The following is a 23,104-nucleotide window of genomic DNA, read 5'->3' on the forward strand; positions in this document are numbered from 1 at the left end:
AGCAATTGCTCAAAGAAATCTTCAGCAGATGTATAATTAAGCAATGCAACTCTCATGTTTGTTGTCAGTTAAAGTTTCTTCACAAAGCGCCATAGATTCGATGATTTGAGGCAAGCATTTATTTCATCTGCAGCCATTGATCTTGGAACTACTGGCAGTGTTTGGCGGAATTCGCCAGACAGTAAAATCATTGCTCTTCCAAAACATCTCGAGTCATTGCGTAGATCTTTCAATGTTCGGTTAAGTGCCTCTAATGCACGTTTATGAGCCGTTGTGCATTCGTCCAAGATCTTGGATGCTGATAAAACTTCGGCCACTGCTGAGTTTTTTGTAATATTACATGTTGAAGATTTAACGGTAATTTTAATACTGACTGAGCCGTACGGCATCTTTCTAACAATGTGTCTGCTATTCCGGAAGAACCAACTGCAACCGCAATGTTGGATCTCGCACGAACAGTGGCTAAAACTACTGACATGAGGAATGTCTTGCCAGTTCCACCAGGGGCATCCAGGAAATATAAACCACTATTTCCGTCATCAATTGCCTTCATTAATGTATCATAAACTTCCTTTTGTTGGGGGTTCAACAGGGGTACATTCGTTTGAACTACTAAATCTAATTTGCGGTTTGTTATTCCACGCCAGATGCGTTTCTGTTATACTACGTTTTATAGCGGTCGAACGGGATAAAAAGTATCCTATGCCCGTCTCCTGGTTCTAAGCTACCTCTCCACCAATTTTCAGCCAAATCGGTCCAGCCGTTCTTCAGTTATAAATAGTGTAACTAACACGACTTTCTTTTATACATATATAGATTAAGTATTCATTACACATTTCTGAACGCACGCTTAATATTTTTCAATCGTTTTTTAAAAAAAATACAGATAATAGTTTATTCATCCATTTTAAATAGTTTATGAACGCATGCATAAATGTCAATCATTACTTACAGATTTTGACAAAAAAATTTGACAGCTCGGAAACTAAAGAACTTTTAGGGAAAATAACGCATTTTTCAAGTATTCGTCAATTTTTCATTATTTTTAAGATGTATTCTGCTATTCGGGGCGAAGACAAATCCAACAAATCAAAAACCATGAAAATTTTTATTCGTCAATTTTTCATTATTTTTAAGATGTATTCTGCTATTCGGGGCGGAGACAAATCCAACAAATCAAAAACCATGAAAATTGGTCCAGCAGATCTCGAGTTATAAGTGTTGTAACAAACCCGACTTTGTTTTATATATATAGATGTCTAGTTACTTTACCTCTCTTAACGGCTTCGTGCAAACACGAATATTTTTTTGTGTTCATCTTTCACAAAGTATCTTTTGAATTATGTGAGCTACGTTCAGCTCCTTATACAATTAATATTAAAAATCGATACTTCAACTTTCGATGTTAACGCATTAATGTTATGATGACGTGGAAGGAGCCAGTTTACAGGCTACGCTTAGAGGACTTGCTTGTGAGTACATGCTGCATGCTAGCAATTTAAAATATATTGGCTTGAACTACATAAGAGTGAATGTGTAAATATTTTATACCAGTCGTAAAATTCATCATTGTTTTTGAAGCTGCACCTGCCGATAGTTCTTAGTTCAGTTAGGACTAGAAACCGCCTCAATGAAATGATTATAGGCTGGATTTAAAAAAAAATTGCTTCGAGTCAGAAATTATATGTTATTGAGTAAATCAAAAAATATTTTTGTGGCTGCATGTTAATCTTATTTCTGAACCACTGACAGCTTTAGTAATCCATACATATCATAAAATAGCATATATGAACACAAAGTAAGTCCGTTTACTCTTAGACAAAAGTATAGATAGAATTATAACGGCGTGTGTGTGTGCGTGAGCATGTGTTCCACATCTCCTCCTAACACACTGTACCGATTTCAACCAAACTTGGTACACATATCCCTTGCTGCCTATCAACAATCGCTGTCGGAGTAAGAACCGCCTGACTGTCACAGTTCAGGAGATATGACGTCATAAACAATAAGATGCGTGAAAAACTCCTGCGTCATATATGACGTTTAAATTTATTACTACTGTGCAACTAACTCTATTTGCAATAAATTTCGCAGACAGCATCCACATATGCAGATAAATGCACTAGAAAATTATATTCGGTAACACACTTAGGTCAGGAGATAGGACGTCATAAACATTGAGATGTGTGAAAAATTACCGTATTGTGGATGCCGTTTAAATTTGTAACTTGTTTGCTACTACCTATATTCGCAATACATTTTCAGATAGTATTCAAATATGCCACTGAATGTACGTATTCAAATATATCATTGTACGACACATAGTTCCAGAGATATGACATCACGAACACTGAGCTGGGTGAAAAAATAGCGCATCATGCTTGAAGTTTTAATAAATTTGCTCTCTATTAGTAACAGACTCCTACAGTCGAGTCAGCTTCCTGAAACCCGGCAACGCTTTTGATAGCTGCCAACTGCAAAGCACAAACGGTTGTGGGTGAAAACAATCACCATCTATAAAGCTACGAAGAAACGATACCATAGAGACGTTTACAAAATCGCGTTGTAGACGCGCGAAGCAGTTGCACCCACCGTACGGAAACTGTCCAGAGTATTACACTACAAATACAGATCATTTTTTATTTTCGTTTCTAACTGGAAATTGGTCAAATGAGTACACGGGTAACGCTGGGTTTGTCAGCTAGGAAGTAATAAAGATCAGTTTTTCATTTGTTATTATAGCCATTGACTTCACTGCACTTTGAAATTATGATGGATTATTTGTGAAACATTTCATAATCGAATATACACATAGTGAAACAGTCTACGTCCTCCAAGCGATGTCTACAAGACGCTTGTGTGTGAACATCGCATATTATTCTGCCTGCTTGCTTTTGTAGAACCAAAACTGTAGATGTACCAGCTTAATACTCATGCTCGTAAGTTGTAAAGGCTAGTGGCTGATTTTGCTAACTTTACTTTGCAACTGTAAATAGCTTGTAAAGAAAGGAAATCAAAAGATCAATTAAAAGAGAGTGTACGATGTGCTGTCGATGATGGTACACCCTGGGTAGATAAAATATTATAGGCAGAAACATTGCTTTTTTCGAAATTTGAGCCTCTTCTTTCACTGCACAGTATCTATAATTGCTTCCATGACAGGAATGACGTTTGTAAAACTCACAGGGTTGGTCACTATACAAGCCTTGTCAACACGCAATAACACACATCCTTTTTTCATTACTTGTGCTCTCCATGACATGTCCCTTGATGCCGCACCTGTCATTCTGGTTAATCTCATAATCTGATGCCTTTCTGTGGACTTTGACGGTAGAATATTTTCGTGACTAATTCCAGACGCAGCGATCATTTTCGAAGGCCATAAGCACGCCGTTTCTTCTTGTCGTGCTGCGAAGCTTAAATAGTGTAGTTTCGAGTAATGAAGCAGAAGATGAATTGCAAGGATAGGTCTGTATGAAAATTTTTTTGGCGTTGTGCTTTCTAAAAGTAAAACCTCATATTTACATAGTTGTGAAGGCACAGACACTTCTTTATCATTTATTTTGTAGTCTGTACTTCAAAATCATTGCGACCATTTCTTTCACTGCTTCATCCTTCATATAGAATGCTTGTGCGACCCGGTCTTGAATACTGCTCGAGTGTTTGTGAGGCTCATAAGGTCGGATTGAAGGAGGACATCGAAGCAATTCAGATTTGTTACCGATAGGTTCGATCAGCACGTAAGTATTAGAGACATGCTTCGTGAACTCAAATGGGAATCCTTCGAGGAAAAACGAATGTCTTTTCGCTGAGCATTACTGCGCAAATTTAGTGAACCAGTGTTTGAAGCCGAGTGCAGATCGGTTCTACTGCCGCCACATATATTTCGCGTAAGGAGCACGAGGATAAGGTGAGAGAAATTAGAATTCGTATGGAGGCTTGTAGACAGTCCTTCTTCTCTCTGTCTCTGTTTGCGAGTGGAACAGGAAAGGAAATGACTGGCAGTGGTAGAACTTTCCCTCCGTCAAGCCTGTGCGGTGGCTTGCGGAGATTGTATGTAGATGTAGATGTACATCGGCAATTTGATAATTTCTCCATATAACTTATAAACAAAACTAAATATGTGATTAACATATAGTCAGGTGTTCCTACGTTTAGAAAATGCTGTAACCTCTATTTCAGTTTAAAATAAATAATTAGTATTTGTCCAGCTGTCATTCTACATTAACTAGTTAACGATGCTAATCACATGCCCTCATATATGTCTTTTTAGTTTAAAGCGTTTATTATTGTTCCATGGACTGAAATATATTTTATTTGTGTTTCTACAGTTATTCGAACACTAGTCGATCATATAAAAACGCTTGCATTACTATGTTTACCCTACATTCATTTTCCCAATTGTGTATTAATATACAGTAAAATTCTCGCTTTTTTGTTGACCTTCTTGAAGTGTTTATTTGCATTAGTGTAGTGGGTTAGCTTTTACTGCCCACCGCTGTTTACGTTCTAACTTAATATGATTATTCTGTATAGCCGTCACAGATAAATTTTTTCTTTGCTTTGTTAAACGTCATCTCGTATATCGTCATATCTGCGTTAGACATTAGACTGAGTTTGCACTTGTTATTCGAAGCTTATTGGAACCTATCGACACTGGTTAAAAGAGATCTGATTGATTTTATCCATTCATTAAAAATAAAACCACGGTATTTTGAATTTATTATGGGAGAAATATGAACATTTCTCTAATTGGTAGTGAAACACTACGTTTACTAAGTTGATTTACAATGCAGTCACCCTGTAGTTCAATATTCTTTGTTAAACTTTTTACATACTTGAATTGCAATTCTAGAAGGACTGCGAAATGCTGTTCCTCGACTGACTTACCATCCTACTTGAACTCCTTACGTTATCTCGTGTAAAATGTCTTTGAATGTTGAAGAAGGTGGAAATTAGAGGATGCCAGTTTGGTGAATAAAATGGATGTTACGAAAATTTGTACTTCAAATCTCTTAGTCTCTTATTTGTCCTAGGGCCAGACGACCACTGGGAGATTGTGTTTTTAGTGTTCTTTTTAACCTCTCGCTACTATGGAGACACTTTCTGGATGCTCCCTCCCATCCCCCAACTAAAATACCATCGAGTGCCTGTCGGAAGAGTTGGCCAGACGCATTTCAGTACATCCACGTGCACCAGTGACCACCCTGCAGTTTTCAACAGCGCAGGTGGAGCCCTATATCAAGAACTCTGTAAGAACCCCATGATCAGCGTCCACATACTTTGCAGAGCATGCGCTGCCGCCTATGGTGATCACGCAACCTATTAAGAACCATTTCCTGCCTTTTTTTAATGTGCAGGAGACCATCGTAAGGCGCGGTGATTCAGTATAATTGTTGTTTTGAATAAAGGTGTCATTTCTCTTCAAATCACTGCGTGTTTCATTCAGTTACCTTCGGTACTTTTTGTATCAGTTCTTTCTATGTATGGTCCACGTTTCATGCAGCTGTTTTACTTGGTAATAGCTGATAATGTGATAGCTACTTTCTTCCATGAGTTTTGTGCACCACTGTAATAACGAAATTGGTTTAGTCGCGTAAAACGCAACATATCCTCATTTAATTAATTAAAACTGTTACTCGATCATTTGGTTCTGAAATAAATGGGGTTAAAATGTCTGTTTTAAAATATTGTAGTTCTTTTTGTTCACCATATTTGCAATATTTTTCTCCCAAAGACACTCTACAAACTACACATACAAAGTTAATGCTGGTAAATAAGCATTAGTTGGCTATTGAGAACCGTTTCCTTTTAATATATTAAAATCTGCTAACTGATTTAGTTGGTTAACCAGATTAGATTTCTGGCATCTATATTATAAAGCATGTTGATAATTATTTTAGTAACATCAGCCTCCGGAGCATGTTACTGGTCAAACGATGGCCAGCATTTGGTAGTAACTCTGCAGACATTTCTCTGCATAAAGACAAAAATAAAACTATAATCCCCAAATCAAAATAGATAAACTTATTTTTGGAAATGTATACACCATCACGAAATAGTTTATTTCGTTTTTTCACTTTTAACAGACATCGATTTTAGGGGATGAAGTCGTAAAGCTGTTACAGTAATAGCATATTATAACCTCATATACAACAGTACGTGATGGTATCGAAACAACAACTGCAAAGCAACTCAACAGTAACTAATTATGAACACAATAGAATCTTTTTCACTTCATTTTCATAATAAATTAACAATATCTTTAGATGACGCAGTCAGTCGAAATCGGAACTATTGCAGTCGCGGACCGTAATATCTATTTATTTTCTGTCTCCAACGTGGTTGTGAATCAAATCAATAATTTTGATACACATAAAGCTGTCAGTAATGCGTAAGTATACTGAGGTGACAATAGTCATCGGATACCTCCCAATATCTTGTCGGACCTCCTTTTGCAGCAACTGGACGTGGCGTGGAGTCAACAATTCGTTGGAACTCATGCTGCTTCTACAGTCGTCCATAATTACGAAAGTGTTCCCGGTGCAGGATTTTTTGCACGAACTAACCTCTCTATTATGTCCAACAAATGTCCGATGGAATTAATCTCTTTAGCTCGGCCTGTCCAGAATGTTTTTCAGACCAATCGCGAATAACCGTGGCCTGGTGACTTGGCGTTTAGACATCCATAAAAATTCCACCGTTGTCTGGGAAAGAAAAGTCCATGCAAATGGTCTCCAAGTCGTCGAACACAGCCATTTCTAGTCAATGATAGGTTCAGTTGGACCATAGAACCCAGTCCATTCCCTGTAAACACAGCTCACACCATTATGAAGCGACAACCAGCTTGCACAGTGCCTTGTGGACAACTTCGGTCCATGGCTTCAGAGGATCTCGCCTCAAACGCTACTATCAGCCCTTACCAACTAATATTGCGAGTAATCTGACCAGGCTACGGTTTTCCATTCGTCCAGTGTCCAATTGCGACGGTCTCAAGCTCAGGAGACGCGCTGCAGGCCATGTCGTGCTGTTAGCAAAGACACTCTCATCGGTCGTCTGCTTCCACAGCCGATTACGCCAAATTTCACCGCTCTGTCCTACGGATACGTTCGTTCTACGTTCCACATTGATTTCTGCGGTTATTTCACGCAATATTGCTTGTCTGGTAGTACTGACGGCTCTACGCGTACGCGTTACGCTCCGTGCGGCTTCCCCCGTCGGAGGTTCGAGTCCTCCTCCGGGCATGGGTGTGTGTATCGTCATTAGCGTAAGTTAGTTTAAGTTAGGTTAAGTAGTGTGTACGCTTAGGGACCGATGACCTCAGCAGTTTGGTTCCATAAGAACTTACCACAAATTTCCAAATTTCTATGCGTACACCGATGCTCTCGGTCGTTAAGTGAAGGCCGTCGGCCACTGAATGGTACGTGGTGAGAGGTAATTTCTGAAATTTGATATTCTCGGTGCACTCTTGACATTGTAGATTTCGAAATATAGAATTTCCTAACGATTTCCGAAATGAAATGTCCCATGCATTTAGCTCCAACTATCATTTCACCTTCAAAGTCTGTTAATTCTCGTCAGGCAGCCATAATCACTTCAGAAATCTTTTCACACGAATCACCTGAGTACAAATGACAGCTCCGCCCATATGCTGTCCTTTTATACCTTGCGTACGCGATGCTACCGCCATCTGTGTATGTGCATGTCGCCATGCCATGACTTCCGTCACCTCAGGGTGTAGCACACCATTCCGTAGGCCACGGATAATAATAATAATAATAAACACAATCTGTGAATTCCTTTTTGTTGTCTCGCTCTTCCTGAAGATGAAGACAATGAACAACGATAGTGTGTTCTAGTACTCCATTCAAAAAGCTTAACGCTTTCGCATACTTGTACACCATTAGCAGTAATTTAGTGAATGGAATCTACACGTTTCCGTTTGAGGGCATTGCTGCTGTAGCCCTGATCTCTCCCCATACGATTATCACGCCTGCAGTCTCTTGAAAAATGCCTTGAAGGGTCGACGATTCCTGTCGGATGAGGATGTGCAGCAGACAGTTAAGGACTTCTTCACGCACCAGGACACGGGTATCTTTAACCTGGTGCATCAATGGGATGATTGCCTTAGTGGTCACGGCGAGTTTACTTTATTGGCAGATCGATTCCGGACTGTACGGTCTTTTAACGGAAACTTTCTGATCGCCCCCTCTGTAATTTGCGATTGCGAGAAAAATTATTAATCTAATTATTAATATCCAAGTCCCATATCTGCGTGGAATGGTATAAATAAAGAAATGTTATCATTAAAATCTATTCAGTGCCTTGTTTTCATTATTAATCCATACTTAAATTTTCGTTCTCAGACTCCTGTCCACAACGACGTAAGTTTGTTTAAAGTATTACTCGTACCAACCAAGAGAAAAAAAGCTATACGGCCATACAGAATAATGATCTGTTAAGGAACAAGAATAACAGAAACATACAAAGTATAAGAAAAGAAAAAAGGGATACTGTTAATGTAACAGATAGCTCCAAAGTCCGTCCTTAATTTACGTAGGATATACTTCGCTCGGTCATAGTCTCGTTAAGTGGACATGAAATATACGGAAACAAAGGGAGAAGCAAATTCTTAACGTCTTACAGAAATTAATAAAAATATAAAATACTTATAATTCATTGTCATTGCAGAAGCGGAAGAAATATGAGCTTCATGGCCTATATTTTGCTCACACGGACTATTCATGCAGTCACAGGGGAACACAGCTATCACCGCGAAATTTTTTTTATTACGTAGTTCAGCTTCAGGTCAGAAAAGTGGTATCTTTCCAGTTCGACTTCATGTTAAGTCATCATCGGCTGAAAAGTTCAAATAAAAGAAAAATGGGGATAGTAAAGTATTAGGAAACTATATTACAATCAAATAAACTTTCGTAAATATCAATACGTACCTGAATACGTGGCACAGTATCTCGTTCACTGAAAACGCCAGGAGGGCTGCTCGTAATCTAAACGTATTACCAAGCATTGTTGAATCTGAAGGCTGCAATTGACTATGTGGTAATATATAGTTGGTAGCTCTTCGGTCGAAAGTATAGGATTAAGAATATTCGTTCTTGTGGAGAACCTCCTCATTCGTTATCACTCCACCAAATTTTCAACCTCCTTCTAGAACACCACATCTCAAACAACTTCAATTTACTTCTTTTCTGGTTTTACGATAGTCCATGACTCACTATTGCACAATGTCGTGCTCCAGATGCACATTCTTAGAAATTTTTTACTCGGATTGAGGTTTATATTTGATGCTAGCAGTCTTCTCTTGTCCAGGAATGCTTATTTTGCTTCCAAGATAGCACAATCCCTGTACTTAATCTTCTACGAGTCTCCCAATTTTGGTGTTAATTTTGTCGCCAATCTGATGTCTGTTGCCCCTTATCACTTTAGTGGTTCTTCGGTTTTTGCCGCGCGGGGTAGCCGTGCGGTCTTCGACGTCTTGTCACGGTTTGCACGGCTCCCCCCGTCTGATGTGTGAGTCCTTCCTAGGACATGGGTGTGTGTTTTGTCCTTAGCGTAAGTTAGTTTAAGTTAGATTAAATAGTGCATAAGCCTAGGGACCGATGACCTTAGCAGTTTGGTCCCATAGCCCTTACCACAAATTTCCAAATTTCTTCGGTTTACTATCAAACCATATTCTGTAGTCGTCAGACCGTTCATTCCTTCCATCACGTCCTGTTAATTGTTTTTGACTTTCACTGAGGACAGCAATGTCTTCAGCGAATCTTTTCGCTGGTATCCTTTTATCCTGAATTTTAATCCCATTATTGAATGTTTCATTTACTTTCGTCATTGTTACTTCGATTTTTAGAATGAACAGTAGGGCTTCAGACTGCATCTCTGTCTTACATCCTTTTTAATCGGAGCACTTCGTTCTTGTTCTGCCACTCTTAGTTTTCCCTCTTGGTTCTTGTACATATTGTAAATCATCCATCATTCCCTATACTTTCCCCGTATTTTTCTGAGAATTTCGAACATCTTGCACCACTTTATATTTTGTCGAGCGCATTTTTGAGGTTGACTAACAGCATGAAAGTGTCGTAATTTTTCCTGATTTCATAATCAACGTCAGAACTCCTCTAGTCCACTTACATTTCCGAAATCCGTATCGATCATCGTCTAACAGGTCCCCAGTTTTGTTGTCCGCTCTGCTGTATATTCTTGTTGTCAGAAATGGCCCTTTAACTTTTGATACCCAGTGATTTCTGCCTCAAACCACCATTTCATCCATTTAGTTTTGAAGTACAAGTGGTTTTTGCATGAGACTAACGATGCTACGAAAGCCCTGGATCAAATCTTTATTAGCATCGATGATTTCATGCTAAAGGCACTGGTACTTCAAAACAAAATGAATTAAAAATTGGTTTGCGGTAGAAACAACTGGAGATCAAAGGGTTAAGCTGATGTTGTGATGTTATCGCACTTCTCTGCCCTTGCGTTCTTCGGGATTGTGTGGACAATATTTTTTCGAAAGTCTGTTAGGAACTTGCTTATCATATCAGTAAAGTAACTTTTTTATAAATTTACACTTCGACGAGATTTTCTCTCGCTATCAGTTTTACATAGTAAATATTCTTAATTTCATTTTTGCGATTTGCTATCACGTTGTCAACAGTACCTTTTAGTCCCAACAATGAGAGTTGGATAAGTTTACACTGTGACTGCGTTTCTAGACCTGTCCAGTTGGTGACTTACTGTGCAACATATGCAAGTTCTTATGGCTGTGTATAGGAATTAATTTCATTTGTAATTTTATTTACTAGTGTTTTATTGCGCTCATTTTTCTTTCTTCTTCAACAGATAATGTCATGATAGGGTAATATGTTGTGGCTGTGCTCTCTTGTGAAGTTTTGTGATATCTGGCTGGATGAGGAGACTGTGGTATGATAAGTGGGTGGCCAGTTTCCTCCCACTAGAACACAAAATTCACACTTGGTTAAAATACACTTTATTATAGGAACCAATTCAGTTCTTAACTACAGTGATGTCCAATCCGAAATTCTGTGGTTAACTGCACTCAAATAACATGTACTAATTCTTGGATCTTGTCCGTGTCCATATCACAACTATATACAATGAGTAACCTTCCCTCACAGCTTGCTAAGGTGCGAGGCGACGACTATTACTGTGAAAGATTAGAGCGCAGTGCGACGTATTCCGGTACAATGCAAAGTGAGTCCCGATGCGGCGTACTGAGGTACTGAGATTGAGACAGCTCGGTCGGCGGCGGCGGCCTATATGCATCCTGCCAAGGGGGCGTTATCGCCGCCTAGCCTGGGGGCGTGTCTTGGTCTTCTCTCGTCATAGGCGCGCCTAGTTCAGCGCCTGCTGCACAATGTTTCCTAGTGCCGATCGGTGTGCTGGCGAAGGCGTACGCCAGCACATAATAAGTCGAAATCGGTGATGATACCACTAGCCTGACCTGAGACTGCCGCTACAGATGTCGTCTGATGCAACTCTCACTACATATGCATCAAGAACGGTATCCAGACAGGCGACAGCCACGTAATCAATATAAGTTCCCTTTCAGAACTTTGGGAGACTATTAGGAAATGAGATCAGTCTGTAAAAATACAAAAATACAAGTTAACACTGGCGATGAGTTGCACGGTATTTTTGGACCAAGATATACCTTATTTTTGCCATACTTGTCCAAGTGTCTCCAATCTTTCTTTGTGTAATTAGCGATGAAGTCGTACAAGTTTTCGATGAATCTGTAAGTTTATACCTCTGTCAGTTTATACTGTTTATAATACTTAATCTTTCGCAAATGTTACGGAACGTTCGCTTATAAAGCGTGTTTCACCATCTGAAACTACGGAATGAACAGGAGATATAAAAATAATTAGCATGGAAGTAACAACATTCCGGTGTATAACCAATGAATATGTTAATAAATGACCCCCTGCTTTAGCGTAGTAAAGTAGTTTCATAAACAAAATTTGTACGAGTCTTAGAAGTTATTGTGAAACATTTCGAAATTCTGCTTCACATCATCAGCGCGAACCGGCCAACAATTCTGTTATGTTATGTGGGGTTGCATGAAACGACAATTCTAGGGACAGTCAAGTCATCCTCTATAGTAAAAAAAATCCCTTGTCTATATCTGTGGCTGGGTAAATGGTGCGTACATGAAATGGTAATGAAAGAATGAGGGTGCGGTCACATGAAATTCTCTGTAACGAGTGAGTCAGCTGTATTTCAGAACGCGGCAATCTGACAACGGGGAAAGAAGAGCGCGAGTGGAGCCCAATGGCGGGCCGAGGTGGAGGCAGCCCCTTGAGCGCGCCGCGTCGGCAAACACGGCGGCAGGCGGGCACGGCGGGTTGCCTGCTGGCAGTGCGCCAGCACCACCGCCGCGCCGCTCCCAATTGCCCGCATCTGTGACACCCGGCCGCGATAAAAGACTCGGAATGCCGCCGCCGGCTGCCTCCCCCGCCCGAATTCCTGGCATTCGCCGGCCATGTCCCCCACACCGCGCACACGAGCCCACCTCACCGGCCCAGCTCGTCTGTCCTATGGCGGAAACGAACCACCGCCGATGTAATAAATTCGACAAGTGTGCTAAAGTTCGTTGAAGAACAAGAGGTGTTCTTGTTTCAAGAACTGTGGGACAGTCCAAAATTTTCTCTGGATGAAGTGTGGTCGACAATCGTTTAATTGCATGTTCCACATTTCATAATTGCTACATCTCACTATAACCTGGAAAGTGTCATTTTTATAATTACAGTATACTTTCTCAGTGAAAATACAACACTCTTATCTTTTATGTCTGTAGCAATCTACTCTCTCTCCCTCCGCCCTCTCTCCTCCTTCTTCACCCCCTTGTTTTTCTCTCCTCCTTCCCATATCCTTTCTTTCCTTTCCATCCTCTCATTACTCATTACCTCTCTACTCTCTCCTTCCCTTTCTCTCCCCCTCCCTCAATCTCCCTCTCTCTCCAACCCCCCTCTCTCTTTTCAGTTTTCTCTCAGTCTGCCTGTATGTCTGTCCTCTCTCTCTTTGTCTCACTATTTGTCTTATCCCCTCTTCATCCATCTCTTCCTTCCTCATTCTCCCTCCATATACTTCCCACTTCTTTATTCCCTCCCACACTACACCTCTCCTCCTGTCTCCCTTTCCTTTCTTTTCTCTCGTTTCCTGTCTCTTCCTCCTCCTCTTTCTCTCTCTGTCTGTTTGTCTGTCTGTTCTCTGTCCCTTCCTCCCTCCCTCATCATCCCTCTCTCTCTCTTCAAAACTCTCTCCCATCGTCCCCCTTCTTTTTCTCTATACTTACCTCTTCTTTACTTTCTCTTCCACCCACATTATCACTCTTGTCTCTCTTTACTTTGCTCTCTTCCTCCCTCCTTCTTTGTCCCCCCCTCTTTATTTGTCCCCCCTATTAGTTTCTCCTTTCTTTCCTTTCCATTCTTTTTTATTTCTCCCTCCCCCTTTTTCTTGCTCCATCTCCCTTACTCTCCCCGTTTTTCTTTCTCTGTGCCTCCCTCTGTCTCTTTTCCTCCCTTGCTTCTCCCACTCCCTCTTTCTCTCTCTCCCTCCCTCCTTCCCTCTCTCTCTCTGTCTCTCTCTCTCTCTCTCTCTCTCTCTCTGACGCACACACACACTATTATTAGATATTCAGAAGAGTAGTTGTCACATAGATATGATTTCAGTTTGTGTTACCAGTTAATTTTATTAAATAGTGAATTCTTTACTTCAGATGGTTCATGCTCAAAGACTGAATGCCTCACGTCTTTCTATGCTACATTATAGATAAGGTGGGTTCTGTAATTAATTTCCTCTTCTATTATATTAATTATGAATTTTCAGTTGTTTTCAAACTGTGATTTACGTATATTAGTGACAACTAAGTTTATAAGGGAGTAAATGCGGTGTAGGGATGTGGTCAGTATGCCAACTGACTAATGAGCTGCCTACAAGAATACCAGTTCTTTGAAGGATAATAACTTAAAAGAAAGCTGCCCCCTTTAGAATAATACCCAGCGTCTGACAAGGAGAATAAGCGTCTTACAGTTCCTGCAAAATTCATTTTCAATATTTCGAATTCGTTTAATCTAGTTCACTTCATTATATTACAAACAAAATTTCCTTATGTGTAGTGTCCATGAATGTTGCCTTTATGTTATCAAAGTTTCATTAATAGTCATAATAATAATAATAATAATAATAATAATAATAATAAAAATCAACATAATAATAATCCATATCCAGTCCCAATATTTAATTTTATACTTTAATCAAATGTTTTTCAGAATGTGTGCTTGTGTGGGTCTCTGGAGGCTGTGGGATGTGACTGTGGGAAGCACTACAGATATTCGTTTCAGGTTCTTTGCAAGGTCGCCGCCGGGATAGATCCTAGCATAAGAACATTCGGAAATAACGGAAATAAGTCGCCTTTTGTGATGGTACAATTTTAATTATAACATAAACGATTTTAAGCCGCCTAGCGACTCATCGTCCAATGGTACACACTTTTAATGAGTGTTTTTAGCATTGTCAGGGTGTTGGAGATGTGGACAGATAGGAAAATCAAAACAAGTAACTACTGGTTGTGGCTTACTCGCTTCGTTTCTTCTATCTTGCCACATCTACATAATGACCCCTTTTTGTCTTTCAGCCGTTTTATTGATCAAGACTTTACTTTTGGTAAGCCGCACAGGTAAGCGGCGTCTTCCCTTTCCCACTTCTGTGTGGCATTGCTTGGTACTAACAAAGCTTCACACTCTCTGCAGCACCGATGCAAGTACGAAGACGATGTCTGTTCCCTCCCCCCTCCTGTCTTGGGCAACTGCTCTCGTTCCCTCTATGGAAGTCTAGAAATACCTTTTCCACTGCATAAAATCTCCAGAGCTTTGGATGTACCGTATTTTATGCTATTAATTCATTACATGTCACAAATTCCAATTTGAAGAACTGAAGTTTGCGAGAGCTACATTTGCTTCAGCTTATGACGTCGCTGTAAGGTCACGACATTTCTGTCGGAGATTTCGATCGTTGTTCCCTTAGGTTCCAAATATGAGTCTTCTCTTCCACATACATCCTCAGTTTCCTTCTTCAGTTGACCATATTTTCTGCTCATCTTTAACTGACCGACGCATTTTTTTCTTATTTTTCTTCTTCTTCTTCTTCTCATTCAAAATGTCTCTTGTAACTTGCCTTCTGTAGTGTTTTGTAGAAGATACATATTTTTCGAGACATACCCTGTGATATAAGTTCCTTAATGAAGCATATTCTTCGAAATAGATTTTACCTTACAACTCGTTTCAGCACTTCTTAGTTTCTTATTTGGTATATCTACCTTTTCTATTCTTCTCGAGCACGATAACTCTGCCTCACGATATTTAACACTTAACAGTTCCACGATCCATATGCAACAGTTAAGCATCTTTTTAATCAGCAAATGTTAATCTTCATTGTTAGGTGCAACAACCATACTTACTATGGGCTTCCCAAATGTATGAACTGTTTAACTTCTTCCACGTAGTTTCAGCCAGTCTTACATATAATAGTTTATTGTTATTATTATGATTATTATTATTTTTGAATAGCATAGATGAAAATAAGGAAAATTATCACCCAGTTAGGTCCATGGTGAAAAGTGTGTCGAGTTTATTTAGATTTTGAAGTGATGTCCAATCTCATACACAAATATGCAAAAACATACATACTTGACATTTAAATCGAATCATCATTCCTAACCTCACTACATTCAATGGTGGTATGCACAATTTTATCCATAGTTGCTTAAGGAATACATCACTATTGAAGTTATATAAAGCTTAAAAGAATGGATACAACCACAGAACTAAAGGTCGGCCACATTTTACACAGACAAACAAATCCTGTGACTCGTTTCTTTTACAAAGAGTTGCAATCGCATTGAACCAATTAAATATTACGTTTACACCAAATGACAAACACAAAGCGTACATATAAAATTACTATGAAGTTCTGAATATAGCCATAGGTTGTCAACTTACATGCTGTTAATATTCTCATAAAGTGTTACAAATATTGCCTTTATGACAACTGTAGCCAAGAAAATATAAATGACTTAAATGCCAGCGTAATGTGTTTGTAAACATATAGTGTCTTTGAGAAATAATTTATATATGTCGATCCATACAGATCGGTTCATTAGTGTTCTAGTAAAAAATTCTTAAACACAATGATTTTCAAAATAATAAATTAGCAGTCTCTTCGGTGATTTGTGTTTGATTTTTATTGAATTAAAATAAGTGGAAGGATCATTAAGTTTAACGCAACAAACTGTTTACATGAACTGTATTTAATAAAATGTATTTTATTGTAAAACAAGTGTGGCATACATTTTCTATTATTTTATTCACTTTACGCATTTTCTTGTAAAATGCAAAGTAAAAGATTATGCCTCATTTTATTTACATCATCACATTATTCACTCGTGACATACTTCTTGAAAAAATACCCTAATTTGTTGAGAAATGTGGGGCAAAGTTTTCTGTAATTCATTTTTCCTAGCACTGGTAAACTGTATGACTGGAGGATGCAAAAAGTTCGTTTATATAAGCTCAGTTCATTCCATGTGCTCTTTCTTTTTCACTATGCAGCAACTCCAGTACTATATTAAAGTTGTCTTGCATATTTCCTTATGCGTGGGGCAACGAACATACGTGCTATCTTAATGTCGACATATTTTCCAGTGTGTAAATACGAAGCAGCGGCTTGTTTGATAGTGAACAGTGAGTAGGAAAGCCACTTAGCTCTCTCAGAAAGTTCACACCCTTGCAATAAACGGCAACCCATTAAGATTGCTCAGAAGCGAAGATAACACGTAGCTCATTGAGACAAGCATTTAACATGGATTATATCTTCTCAACAGTGAGATTAAGTTTGTTGGTTTTGGGTGTGGGTTACAATTAATATTATACTAAAAAAAATTCGAATTTGTGTATCTTCTGTGGAAAAGTCATGTTTCGCATTTAAATTAGCAGCAGTAGCAATAATAGCAGTAGTAGAGGTTTACCAAGATAACATGAAATCGTCATAATAACTGTCCGCTACAAGGGTTTTGGTTTACTGATTGAATTCGTTAACATTACACTGAGGTGACAAAAGTCATGGGTTAGTGATATGTCCACATACAAATGGTGGTAGTATCGCGTACACGGGGTACAAAAGGGCAGTGCATTGGTGGAGCTGTCATTTTTACTCAGGTGATTAATGGGATAATTTACAACGTGATTGTGTCCGCACGACGCGAATTAATAGATTATGAGCGTGGAATGGTAACTGGATCGAGAAACATGAGACACCCCGTTTCGGAAATTGTTAGAGAATCCAATATTGCACGATCCACATAAGGGTATGACGAGAATACCTAATTTCAGGGAGTACCTCTCACTACTGACAACGGAGTCGCCGACGGCCTTCAGTTAACGACCAAAAGCAACAGACTTTGCGAAAAGTTGTCAGTGTTAACAGACAGGCAACACTACGTGAAATAACCACAGAAATCAATGTGGGAAGTACGACTAACGTATCCGTTAGGAGAGTAGGGCGATATTTGGCGTTAATGGACTATGGCAGCAGACGACAGACGCGAGTACCTTTGCTAACAGCACGACGTTGCCTGCAGCGGCTCGCCTGGACTCGTAACCCTATCGGTTGGACCCCAGACAACTGGAAAACCTTGACCTGGTGAGACGGAACCCGATTTCACTTGTAAGAGCTGATGGTAGAGTTCAAGTGTGGCGCGGACTCCACGAACAATGGACCCAAGCTGTTCAAAAATGGTTCAAATGGCTCTGAGCACTATGGGACTTAACTTCTGAAGTCATCAGTCCCCTAGAACTCAGAACTAGTTAAACCTAACTAACCTAAGGACATCACACACATCCATGTCCGAGGCAGGATTCGAACCTGCGACCGTAGGGGTCTCGCGGTGCCAGACTGTAGCGCCTAAAACCGCTCGGCCACCCCAGCCGGCACCCAAGCTGTCAATGAGGCACTGTGTAAGCTGGTTGTGGCTCCATAATAGTGTGGACTGTGTTTGCATGGATTATGTTGGGTCTCCATGTCCAAGGAAATGGTTATGTTCTGCTACTTGGAGACCATTTGCAGGCATTGATGGACTTCAAGTTTTCAAATAAAGATGGAATTTTTATGGATGACAATGTACGATGTCACCGGCCCATAATTGTTCGCAATTGGTTGGAAGACCGCTCTAGACAATTCGAGCGAATGGTTTGGCCACCCAGATCACCCGATATGAATCCCATTGAACACTTATGGGACATAATAGGGAGGTAAGTTTGTATCCGCTAGGGTAGCCGAGAGCGCTAATGCGCTGCTTCCTGGGCTCGGGTAGGCGCGCCGGCCCCGGATGGAATCCGCCCGGTGGATTAACGACTGGATGTGGTTTTTAGACGGTTTTCCACATCGTACTAAGTCCCGCCTCGGCTACACGACTTGCAGAAATTTGACACACATTCACACTATTTCACGACTGACAATAGTCGCAGACAGCTGGGGTATACTGGGGGTATGGGGTGACGGCAGGAAGGGCATCCGGCCACCCCTTAAAATTAACCATGCCAATTCCGTACTTAACCCCGCCGACCCTGCGCACAATGCGGGATAAAGGCGGTAGCAAAGAAAGAAAGAAAAAAATAAGGAGGTAAGTTTGTGCAAAAAACTGCTGCACCGGCAACATTTCCGCAACTGTGGGAAGTTATGAAGGCTCCCTGGTTCAGTATTCTTGCAGGGTGTTTCCAACGACATGTTGAGTCCACACCACATCGAACTGCTGCACTACACCGAGTAGAAAGAGATCCAGCACGATATAAGGAGGTATCTCATGACTTTTGTCACTTCTATGTAATACTTATCATCTTGAAGATTACAGTTCGCTGTTGAAGTTCAAACGCCTTATAAAACCGAGTTATCTCCAGACAAATAGCAGGCGAGCCATGTAATGTGGACAAGCGAGAGGGAGAGGGGGGGGGGAGGGGAAGTGTTGGGAGGGGATATTTTCCTGGTCTTCTGGCATCTGCCTTACATTTTTCGGGCGCTGATAACCGCGCCGTTGAGCGCCCTACAAACCAAACATCATCATCATCTGCCTTACAACAGAAGAGATCTCAAGAGAACCTTACTATGAACCAGGGGGTTGAATTTGGTTTTATTTTAAATTTATTTCTGAGGCAGGAAATCCCAGACAAAAAATTCATATTTTTCAAGTTCTGATTATGTTGTTAGAAAGTAAATTCGGTGAGCTGCTCGTCATGTATGGTGCACCGAAACACCTCTTTATGGCAGAGTATGATGAAATTTTTTTTGGCCGTTTTCACTCTCTACTCAAAGGAATATATTGGTCTGTTCGAGATACGGCATTACAGACGCGTTTTTTTTCACCCAGTTACCACGCGATCTGGTAGAGGCACAGAGGGGCTCCCAACTGAGAAAAAGCAGGAGGGCGTTACCAATAACGCGCTCGCGTTTGTGTGTGGGTGTGTGGGGAGAGAGGGAGAGGGAAAGAGAGAGAGAGAGAGAGAGAGAGAGAGAGAGAGAGAGGCGTAGGAAGTGGACATAACTGACAGGCAACACCAGTCCTAGACCAGTCTCTACACTAATCTTCCTTGCTACCTAAGGACTAGACACCACCACTGACGGGGACACATTCTTCTTCCAGGGGCAGGCGAATTTGTAGCTCGATACTTCTTCGGCAGAGGAGGCTGCGGTCAATTAACTATGAAAGCTCACACCTCTCATGAACTAGTCTTTTCACATGAAGATGAGTGGAAGTAAACCCTCTGAAACGTTGCTTCGTGATGACGTTGCCACTTAGCAGATAATCTGAGAAGATTTCGCCAGTGAAAGTCACCAAAAAGGCCGCATTTTCGTATAATGCTTTTTATAAGTGGACAATATTGAGTGGCACAGTGGGAAAATGACAAAGAAATTAGGCTACAAGGGGTCTATACAATGTTGTGGAAAAATTAAGAACGAAAGTAACTTTCGTATGATGTTCCACAGCCAAGTGACATAGCGCGATAAAACATGGGCCATACATAAAAAGAGTTGCTACAGTATAGCACCCAAAGTAATTGAAAGAAATACGCAGTGTCACGAATAGAAACGACACTTTTCTTCGAAGACAATGATTATGCTAAAGTCATTGCGATTTATGACGTTCCCCTAGACATTAAAAAAGGCGGAACATCGTTCTTAATAGGGTATATTGTCACCACACAAGATAGTGCATGCTCTGCAGCGTGCTTCCATGCTGGATGATTAGAAGTTCTTGTAGTAAAGTGTTCCATCCCTCCACCAGCGCGGCTGATAACGCTGGATGGTCATGGATGCGTTTGGATGTTTGGAATGGACAGACCGTTCCATTCGCTGAATATCCTCTCGTTCCACCTGCTCTGTTTGATGCACATTGTGATCCGTAAAAATGATATCAGACCCGTGTTAGATAATGTTCCTGCGTGCATTACATGTTCCCACCTCACGACATATGAGGGTACGTCGCGAATGACTACTGAGATTGAGTCTTCTTTCATTCCAGAGAAGCACACGACTCCATTCTTTGTTGGTGCAGTCCTCATGCTCTTGGCACAATCGCTCACGGTGCTGCCGATGTACGGATATCAACAGAACACAACGTACTGGCCTGCTGGCATGAGATCACTCCCATGTAGACGTTGTGTCACTGTGAAGCGTGAGATTGCTTGCCTTGCATTCTGTTAAACGTGGTTGCCGTTGTAACCACTGTATGACGCGGTTCCCTGTTGCACAAAGTAGCGGTTATCTAGGGCAATGGTGCCTGTGTTTCGGAACACTGTCAAAAATACTATGAACAGTAACAAACGCTTGGGGTACACTCGTCACATTTCGTCCTTCTCCCAATTTCCCAATGGTTCTTCCCCATGTGAAGTTATTCAGATGTTCTCTCCGGCACGGGCTGTAATGTAGAACATCACCACAGTGCACCCTAACTGCTCGTTGATTGACACACTCTCTTTTCTGGTTCCTTCAGATGCCTCGTACTGCGAGGCCAGCTTCATTTGGCGCTATAGGCGCGCTAATCTCACGTCATATGACGTCCAGCTTTCTGTGTACGACTGGGAGACTTCTGCCAACATGTGTCCAGCAGTTTCATTTATTTCCAGCGAGTTGTTAGGTATGTTATGTTACTTCATCTGTCTCGTCCTTTAGTTTTGCAGAACAGTGTATTTCGAACATGTCTCGTTAACATTACTTCCGTTATGTGAATTCGAATCAGTAATGGCGATTACAGAGAGGCTAAAAACACCGTTCAGTAGTAATATCGATTCGAACCGAGAACCTCCTGCTTGGCGTCGCAGTACTGGCCTGCGTAGGCTGCAGAGGCGGGTGGCGCCGGTAAACTGAAGTAGAGCGGCTCCTAACTTCGGTTACACCCCGTTGTCGGCGGTTTCCAGGTTAAGGAGCAAAGTGCTCTCGGTATCAGCGGAACAGCCGGCCAAGCGGCTGATGGCGCAGTTGCAGGGTGATCTACGTACGGGTGCGGCGGCAGCAAGTGGAGAGCGCAGGTGCGGCGCGCCGTCTTGTCACGGCCACGCCCGCGGCGCGCGATTTAGGGCGCAAGTTGGCCGCCGCGGCAGCACCTGCGTCTGATATCTGCGCCCTTAATTTACAGCCCCGTTCCCACTGGGAGTCAACCCGCCCGCTGCTCCAGTTCTGAGTCACTCTTTGCGCTAGGTGTGAGGCCGCGTCCCACTGGAACCACCTAGTTGTTACGCTACCCCCAGGGTTCCTTTCTTGGTCCACTACTATTTCTACTGAAAGCTCACTTCACAAAATTTTTGTAGTGAAAAAGGTTGCGAGGGTAACATGTACGTCTACACAATGTTCATCACTATTGCATGTGACAAGTGATACTTTTTGCTTCATATGCGATGGGTAGTCATAAACTTTTGACTATCACCTTCAAAAAATTGCGTAGTTACTTTTTTGTTCATTTACAGAGCGCGCTGGGAGTCGCCCCCCTCCCACCCCCTCCCACTGTTCTGGGTCACTCTTTGCCCTAGGTGTGAGGTCGCATCCCACTGGAACCACACCAGGGTTCCGTTATTGGTCCACTACTATTTATTGCTCACTTCACAATTTTTTTGTAAAAAAGGGGTAGTACAAGTAAATGTACGTCTATAAAATGCTCATCACTATTGTGTGTGGCAACTGGTACTACCTGCACCGTATATGAGGGCAGTTATGAGCTTTTAACTATCACCTTTAAAAATTTGCGTTATTACTTCTTTGTTTATTTAAAGGAACGTGTTTGCAGTCTATGTAACCTCTAAAAAACATCATTCTTAAGCACTTTAGCAAGCCACTAGTCGCCTAAATGAAAATGGCTCAGCCCTGTGTGAAAGTGAAGTATATGTCAGTCGGTTATGATAAAACAAAGTCACAGTTTTAAACATGGCTGACAGCAACGGTTGTAAATAGATTTCAAATGTATAAAGTATACAGTCAAGTGGTTGCATAAGTTTATTGTAAAAACCTTGACCAGTTTTAAATACTACAAAGGGTATTTTCTTCATAAGGAAAGCTACATAAATTACATGACGTTAAAATTGTAAGCGTACATGATGAGCTAAGGAGCTGAAGTCAAAGAGTAGCTCATAATGTACTTTTACAATTTTCACGTCATGTAATTTATGTGACTTTCATTCTGAAGAAGCACCCTCAGTGGTACTGAAGCCTTGTCAAGATTTTTACAATTAAATTATGCAAGCGTCTGGCTGTATCCTTTATATGTTGAAAATAAAGTTATGTAGTTAATGTTTTTTGTCTGCACATACACTGTGTGCAAGAGCGACTGACATGTATCTGTAAACTAACGAAAAATAAATTATATAACTGTTTTTTCGGGATCATAATTAAAATTCTATGACTAGTTCTCCTAGATTAAAATTATTGCAGATTGATTGGCGATGGAAAGAAACACGTTTCTGAAAAGGAAACATTTAACGCTGAGTATGAGTTTAAGTGTTAAGAGGTATTTTCTGAAGATATTTGC

Source organism: Schistocerca serialis, chromosome 1, assembly GCF_023864345.2.
Source record: "Schistocerca serialis cubense isolate TAMUIC-IGC-003099 chromosome 1, iqSchSeri2.2, whole genome shotgun sequence".
Lineage (NCBI taxonomy): Eukaryota > Metazoa > Arthropoda > Insecta > Orthoptera > Acrididae > Schistocerca > Schistocerca serialis.